Source organism: Gorilla gorilla, chromosome 19 (assembly GCF_029281585.2).
Source record: "Gorilla gorilla gorilla isolate KB3781 chromosome 19, NHGRI_mGorGor1-v2.1_pri, whole genome shotgun sequence".
Taxonomy (NCBI): Eukaryota; Metazoa; Chordata; class Mammalia; order Primates; family Hominidae; genus Gorilla; species Gorilla gorilla.
The window spans coordinates 70797465-70806105 of record NC_073243.2 but is presented as its reverse complement, the minus strand read 5'-3'; the positions used below and the strand labels follow the sequence as shown (position 1 = coordinate 70806105).

Here is an 8641-nt window from a genome sequence, read left to right as displayed (position 1 = left end):
TAAGGCTAATTTGGTATATTCTTTTGAGTATATCTGATGTCCCATGAATTATAAAGCTTTCCACTCTGGCTGGTTGAAAATATGGGTTATTCCTAAACCTGTGTGAACTTTGGAGATTATTGATTCTTTTCTTTTTGCATGGTTTGTTTCCCAGCTTCAGTTTTCCTTATATGCATATCCTAGTAGGTACTCAACTGAATTCTAGAGGGGAACACTCTGGAGATCTTCAGAGTTTTCTCTGTATGCACCTCTCTCCTGTCCAGTATTCTTCCACTTAAACTGTATCCACTTTGCCATTCCCAGACTCCCAGCTCCATCTCTCCAACTCAAGGATACCTCCAGCCTCCTTCTGGTTTCTCTTTCCTGTGCTGACACTTAGAAACTTTCTCCAGAAAGTGAGCTTGGGCAATCATTGGGGCTAACTTCATAGTTTTTCCCTCTCTCAGAGATCAGTTCCTGCATCAATGGTGTCCAGTGTCTGAAAGCTGATATTTCTTAGACTAGCAGAATCTGGGTTGCTTTTTTTTTTCAGTTGTTTCAGTGGAAGGGTAAATTCAGTTCCTGTTACTTTATCTTTGTCAGCATCAGAACTCTGCCAAGATTCTTATATGTATTTATGCTGTTCAAGTCTTATGAACTTCTGCTACCTATTTTGCTCCCAGGAATAGTAGCGTATAAGTTAGAAATATGTTTCGCTTCCCCTCCCACCAAAACCCCAAATAATGAACCCCCAAACAAAAAACAAACTCAGAAAGCACTCAACAGTTGCCTAAATCTATAATGTTTTTGTTTTCTTGTACAAAGCTCACCTGGAGACAGGTAGCCTGGGCTAAAACAGCTCTTCAGTAATGTATTATGGATCTATGCTCTTTTTCTTTTTTACTATCTTTAGCATGTTATTTGACCTTTAGTTACAAGATAACTGCTACATACCCAGAGCTCATGTTTGCATTCCAGGCAGGAAGAAGGTAAAATACAAAACTTTCTTCATGTGGGAGTTTACATTTTCAATTTGGAAAGAGAAGACATTCACAGTGAATTTCATTCACATATTGTTGGTAAGAACTTGGTCACATAGCCACTCTTCACTGCAGTGTAGGTTGGGAAACCATGTATTTTAGTAGTTTCAATGCTTCTCAAAAGAGGAAGGTAAGGAAGAAAAGGACTGTGAATATCTTTCAAATAGAGCATCTATGGTATCTATTAGAATAATAATTCCGTCATGTTCCCAACGTTTAAGGATACGTAAGATTGCCACAAGCCTAAATCTGGAACTATGACTAAAGATCTGTGGGAGCCAGAAGTAGCCACTTACTTCCCATGTTTGATAACATTTTTCTTCTGTTAGTCAGTCTTCCATATGTAAATCATGAACAGTGAATGAGAGTAGAGGCAGGATGATAAAATTAGTTTGGGTTATAAAAGATAAATTCAAATAGAGACTATACTTTATATCATTGTCCTAATTTATTAGTTTTACTCCATGTTGAATTATCATTTTATTTAATTCAGAAGCTCTCAAAGGTATTCATTTTTTCAACTCTTATTTAAGCTTTCGGGCTTCTTGATCAAAGATGTACAGATGCATATATTCATGCATACCTGCGAGTATGTGCATGCATACACACACACAATAACTTTGATGCTGTTTTGATAATAAAATTTTTGGTAACACATTTTCTTTGTTTAAAAAATCCTAGTGTAATGATATACAAGGAGAACCACACATAGGCTAGCTGATGAAACATATGTTTTAGTGTGAGAAGCAAGATATCAAGGGATAGGCTCTAAGCATAATTATTAATGATAATCTTTAATGTGCTCTTTCCAGGCTGGGGCTAGTTAGTAACAAGACTTTTGTTTTTCTTTTTGAGGATTATAAGTGTGAGGTGAGAGCGGAATTATTTGGAAAAATATAGGAGTTTGGAAAAAAATGCAGTGAAATGAGAAAGTTTGATGGTTGCTGGTTGAAGACTTTGGGAGACAAATGTCTAATTGAGATTGGACTTTATTTTTAAAATATGAAAATTATCAGACACATATAAAATAGAGATAATTGTATAATGAATGATTGTATATGTTTACATCCTAGTTTTAATAATTATCAAGTTATTGCTCATCACGTTTTATTTCTATCCCTATTTACTTCATTCACGTATTATTTTGAAGCAAATACCAGATATTATATAATTCATTCCTAAATATTGTACATTTTTTTTCCTAAAAGGTAAGGGTTCAAAAGAGTATGCCAAGAAAAAATAAGACCTAGTCAGAGCTCAATTTTCTCATAGTATCATTATATTTAGAGTTTGTTTAAATAAGATCAAGTTATGACTCATCTATTGCAATTAGTTGATATGTCTCTTTTTTTTTTTTTTTGAGATGGAGTCTCGCTCTGTTGCCCAGGCTGGAGTGCAGTGGCGTGATCTCAGCTCACTGCAAGCTCCGCCTCCTGGGTTCACACCATTCTCGTGCCTCAGCCTCCCGAGTAGCTGAGACTACAGGCGCCCACCACCACGCCTGGCTAATTTTTTGTATTTTTTAGTAGAGACGGGGTTTCACCGTGTTAGCCAGGTTGGTCTTAATCTCCTGACCTCGTGATCCACCCACCTCGGCCTCCCAAAGTGCTGGGATTACAGGCGTGAGCCACTGCACCCGGCTGATATGTCTCTTAAATCTCTTTAAATATATATATTTTAATTGGGACTTTATTAATTTGATTTCTATGTAAAGAGTGAAAAAATGTCTCCCTCATCGTCAAATTAAATAATCAATACAATCTAAATAATTTAGTTGTGCTATTTGGAACATATTAGTTTTTGATGCAATGAAATAATCATAGTACGAGAAAAAAAGCAGTATCAAGGAAAAGAAAAAAATAAACTTAAAGACATCAATACTGTACAATTCAGCTATAAACGCTTATAAAGACAAATTGATACAATCTAAGAAGGAATTCCTTAAAAAGCATGCATGGATGTGTGTAAGTCTGTATACCTTATTTGCATTATAAATTGGCAAAGTATCTCATTCTACAGTTATGGTATTTAGACAGATTTGTGGTTGTAAAGTTGGCACTTAAATATTTATCTTGTCTGTCAAGAAATATCACTTAAAATTTATTAAATAAGTACTATGCACTTTTAAATTTATACAGTTTTATTTAGGTATTGAATTAGCAATTCTCACAGGGGCCATTTTGTTTCAATTTGTGCTGACTTCATTGTTGGTTATAACTTTCTCCACTGCAGGAATATCACCAGGCTAATTACTAGGAAATCTCTGTCTTTTTTTTTGGTATATGGAGTAAAATGTATGGATGAAAGGACCTTAAAATTGGAGGATTTTTCAATCTGAAATTAGATGCTCATACAAGAGAACCTCTTTCCTACTATAGACTCCCTTCTCCTTCCCCTAATCCCCATCCTGTTCTTAGCAGATGGTGACTGGGCTTATGCTAAAAAAACTTCCAGGGACAGAGACTTTGCTACTTGTACACAGGAAGACTATTCCATTTTGACACAACTCAAATTACTAGAAAGTTCAACCTTATGAGACAATTTCTTTTATTTTGAAAATCATATCTTTGGCCATACTTCTGTTCTTTGTAGTAGGAAAAATTTATGTTCTCTCTTCTGTATAGAGGTATTTAAAATATTTAAAAAGATTTTCAGAAACGCTCTACACCTCAAAGATTTTTTATTTTCTAGGGAAAAAGTTTCTAAATGATCTCTTAATAGTTCCTTTAATAATTTGATTTCCAAGTCTCTTACTGTCTTTCTCACTTTCTCTGAATGATTGATAGTGTTTAGAGGCCCCTCTATGTTATCAATAACTGATCAGAATATTTCATACTGACACAAACATCAAATTTCTCTTAGTTTAGCCTAAGATGTAAGGTTTTAAAATTTCTTTGCAGTTCAATTGCATTGTGTTTCTATGCTCAAATTAACTCATAGATTTTTTTACTTGAACTGCCAAAATATAAGACCCTCCTTAATTTATATTTGAGTGAAAGAGATTTTAAATCCAATTAAAATCAACCCATCAAAAAGTGGGTGAAGGATATGAACAGACACTTCTCAAAAGAAGACATTTATGTGGCCTACAAACATATGAAAAAAAGCTCATCATCACTGGTCATTAGAAAAATGCAAATCAAAACCACAATGGGATGCCATCTCATGCCAGTCAGAATGGCGATCATTAAAAAGTCAGGAAACAACAGTTGTTGGAAAGGATGTGGAGAAATAGGAACTCTTTTACACTGTTGGTGGTACTGTAAAGTAGTTCAACCATTGTGGAAGACAGTGTGGCAATTCCTCAAGGATCTAGAACCAGAAATACCATTTAACCCAGCAATCCGATTACTGGGTATATACCCAAAGGATTATAAATCATTCTACTATAAAGACACATGCACACATATGTTTATTGCGGCACTATTCACAGTAGCGAAGACTTGGAACCAACCCAAATGTCCATCAACAATAGACTGGATAAAGAAAATGTGGCACATATACACCATGGAATACTATGCAGCCATAAAAAAGGATGAGTTTATGTCCTTTGTAGGGACATGGATGAAGCTGGAAACCATCATTCTCAGCCAACTAACACAAGAACAGAAAACCAAACACTGCATGTTCTCATTTATAAGTGGGAGTTGAACAATGAGAACACATGGACACAGGGAGGGGAACATCACACACTGGGGCCTGTCAGGGGTTGGGTGGCTGGGGGAGGGATAGCATTAGGAGAAATACCTAATGTAGATGATGGCTTGATGGGTGCAGCAAACCACCATGGCACATGTATACCTATGTAACAAACCTGCACGTTCTGCACATTTACCCCAGAACTTAAAGTATAATAATAATTTTAAAAATGTAGCCTAGTGATGTCAGCAAGATGGTAGAATAGGATTGTTTGTGCTCATCCCTTTGCAGAAACATCAGTTTGAAAAACTCAGTGTGCAAAAATACCTTCATAAGAGCTAAGGAATTTAGGTGAGAGATTACAGCACCTGGGTATAATACAAAAATAAGAACAAAAAAATCATTGAAGAGATTAGGAATGACAGTTTCAAATTACACATGGCACCTTTTCCCACAGCCTAGCTAGCACAGCACAGAGAAAGATATACTCTGCTTCTGAGTAGGAGAGTGAAGTGAGCACCAGACTTTGTTGTGGACCTGACCACCAGGCCTGCCCCAATAAAACTGAGTGCCAGCCTTGTGCTCAAGGCTTCAGGTTTTAGGTTGGCACTTGTGAATTGAGCTTCCAGGCCTTCTCCAATGCTAGACCAGACCCAGCAGCCTCAGGCTCCAGGCCACACCTACAGACTCAGACTCCAGACTGGGCCTCACAAATCCAGGCACATCATTATCCCTTGCAGACTTAGGCACCAGTCCTGCCTGCCTGAAGGCTCCAACAGCAAGCCTACTCATGATCTCTGAATGAGCTGACTGAAGAAGGGCTTTGCTGACCAAAGCCAATCTGTAAAGACCAGAATAAGTACCAGCTTCTTCAAATGTGCAGACACCAATGCATGGCCACAAAGATCAGAAATAATCAGGGAAACATTATATCACCAAAGGAATAAAATGAAGCTCCAGTAACCTTAAAAATGGAAATGTGTGAACTACCTGATAAATAATTCAAAATAATCATTTTAGTGAGATATAAGAGAACACAGATAAGCAACTAAATAAAATCAGAAAAGCAAAACACAAATGAGAAGTACAATAAAGAGATATAAATCACAAAAAACAAAGCAGAAAGTTTAGAGCCAAAGAATACAATGCATGAAACAAAAAATTTCATAGCTTCAACAGCAGACTTATTAAAGCATAAGAATTTGAAATTACTCAGAGAAATAAAAAGAAAAAATTGAAAAGAATAAGGAAAGCCTGTGATGGGACACCAGCAAATGAACCAATATACGTATTATGGGTGTTGCAGAAGAAGCAGAGAAAAAGAAAGGAGGCAGAAGCTGTTTAAATAAAGATCCCCAAATCTAAAGAAAATGAACATCCAGATCCATGAAGCCCAGGAAATCCCAAATAGGAGTTAAGTTAAATGTGATTTAACTCCAATTGAAGCTTTGACTTCCGTTAACTTGGCTAGGCACTTGCTCACTACTCTCATCTATCTTGCCTAATTTTGCTTCTTTTAACTTTTCCTTCAAAAGTAATTCTCATTCATGGAGAGGTTGGAAGCTACTTAAGATTGAATCACCCAGCTTTATCCCTTTTATCTGTTATCAATGACCCCCTTGCAACACTGACATATTGTTCTTTTTCTAAGTCCTTCCTTCAAGCACTGTCCTCACAGTCCTGTGGTCTTTCATGCTTGCGTGCCTCACTGCCTTCTAAGTTTTGAACACCCCTGGATAATTCTTAGAGTCTCTTGCTTCTGTTTTGTATTTGTCCTTGAATATTAAGTACTCAAAAAAGAGAGGAAAGGTCCCACCAAGAGAAGAATTTAAATGTTGTTCCCCCCTTTATGCCAACTCTTTCTTTTGCACACCTAATAAAAACTTCACACAATAAGCTTCCATGGAAAGTATTTATTGAACACATACTGTATCTTCAGTTAAACTAGACTTCTTTATTCAGTCCAGCTTTCCCCATGTTGTCCCATTTTCTAAGGTATCCAATATTCCATATGGCAAGACCAAAATGAAATAATCTGATACATTTTTCTCTGTATCTGCCCTCCAGTTTCAGTTGTTACTAATACCGGGTAGATGTGTATTTTCAGAGAAACTTTTGAAGACCTAAATTCCAATCTAAAACAACAACAGTAACAGTGAAAATTGCAGGTATTATGATAAGCTGGTTTATATTGAGATTTGGGGGAGGGGTGAAGTCATAAAGACAGCAAGATTTTCAGGATCTTTAAAACATCCTATATCCAGTGTGTTTAGGGAATACCCTGATCCTCATTCGTTTGGCTTATATAGCATATGCTGTCATCTTCAAAGTGCTTTCATATACTTCATCTCATTAAAACCTCACAAGGTAAAGGAGGTCAGTCATTCTTAACTATGTTTTACTATTGTGGAGACCAAAGTTCCCAGAGGCCTGGCAAACTGTCCAAGTTCTCCTGACTTCAGGGATAATCCCCATTCCCACTATCCTTATTGAGGCCAGCAGGTGCTCATTGTGTGTTAGAACACGGAATTCTTGGTTGTTTAAGTCATGTGATTTTGCTGAACACTGAGGAGGAGAGCAGGAGCAAGACGCTTGTGTGGGCTTAAAGGTAGAGATGAGAATTGAGTGAACATCATCCTGGAGCCCATGGGTGTCATGGCAGAGGCAACAGTGCGGAAAGAGGCAACTATTCCAGGAGGCAGGAGGTATAGAGTGGGATTTTGTAAGAGCAGTAGTCATAAGATATTGATAATAAAATAGAAAAATATTAGTGTGTACAATGAAAAACCCTAAAAACAGAAACCATAGTTCTCTAAAAAGTCCTTGACAGCATATAATCTAGAGCTGCTACTTCATTTTGTACATTACTCTCTTGTAAAGGAAAACCTGTTTCTTTCTTTAAACCCAGAATCTTGGCACAACAATGGCAATTTCCCAGCATACTCCTTCATTTCTGCTGAGCACTGATTGTTGGAGAACTTTTAATGAAGTCCATTATCATTTTGGCAGTTCAACAAGACTTCCAGGAGAGAAACAGAGAGCATGGTTTGGAACAAACACATCCTTGAGCTGTTTTCTATTATTCATACAGGCTACTCAGAATTTTTTTTGAAGAAAACTATATTAGAGTAAAAATTAATTGCTATATTAATACATCACTCTTAACAGGTGTAACTCTGTGGTGTCTGGAAGCTAATAAGCTAGCTTTCTGAGTGGCATATTTTTTTGGAATCCCTTAGGTCTCCCCTCAACGCAAAAGATACACAAAGACAGCTGGAGTCAATGCTGGAGTGCAAAAGGAGAAGCTTTTTTTGGTCTCTGAGGGCTCATTTATCTTCATATCCCCATTGCCTACATACTACCAAGCACTCTGAATCAACTTTAATTGCACTTACTTCCATTTGTAATCATGTTTCTATTTTTGATTATGTGGTTGATATCATGAAGACAAGGATCACGTGCATTTTGCTATGTATTTGTATGCCCTCTGCCTCACAAAATGACTTGCCCATGGCTGTGCTTCAATAAATAGATGACCACTAACCATGTAGTGAATAAATACAGTTCACTTGCCTGAGTATCATTTGTGAAAGTCATACATTTTTTATTTCAAAATGAAGTTTACCCAATATTGATCCTGTGGTAGCAAGAAAAATCCTCTGGCCATTTCAGGCAGACTAAAGTTATGGTCCTATTTTAAATATATTTCTTAAAACCTCTTTCCTCATATTTATTTAGTGGAAGTAAGGGAGAAAAGTGATTTGTATTAAAGAAATGTACATAAAGACAGATCTACTTATGAATTAACATGCATTGACCAAAGCAGAACGAATGTTTAAAAAGTTGTCAAAATGTTTATCTGAATGTTACACAGAGACTGTTAACTGCCTCTTAAATACATATTCTCTCCTTCAATAGCAATTGAAAAGCTTTAGCTGGGTAGCAACATTTCCTTAAAAACTACATTTCCCAGCCTTCCTTGC

General features: G+C 36.6%; 1 long non-coding RNA gene across 1 annotated transcript; it reads left to right on the top strand.

Annotated features, from left to right (window-relative positions):
* The first annotated feature begins 7194 nt into the window (after positions 1 to 7194).
* Positions 7195 to 8221, top strand: LOC129528036 (uncharacterized). Its single transcript, XR_008673184.2, has 2 exons — positions 7195 to 7363; positions 7567 to 8221. It is a non-coding gene; the product is annotated as an uncharacterized lncRNA (long non-coding RNA).
* The last annotated feature ends 420 nt before the right edge of the window (positions 8222 to 8641 follow it).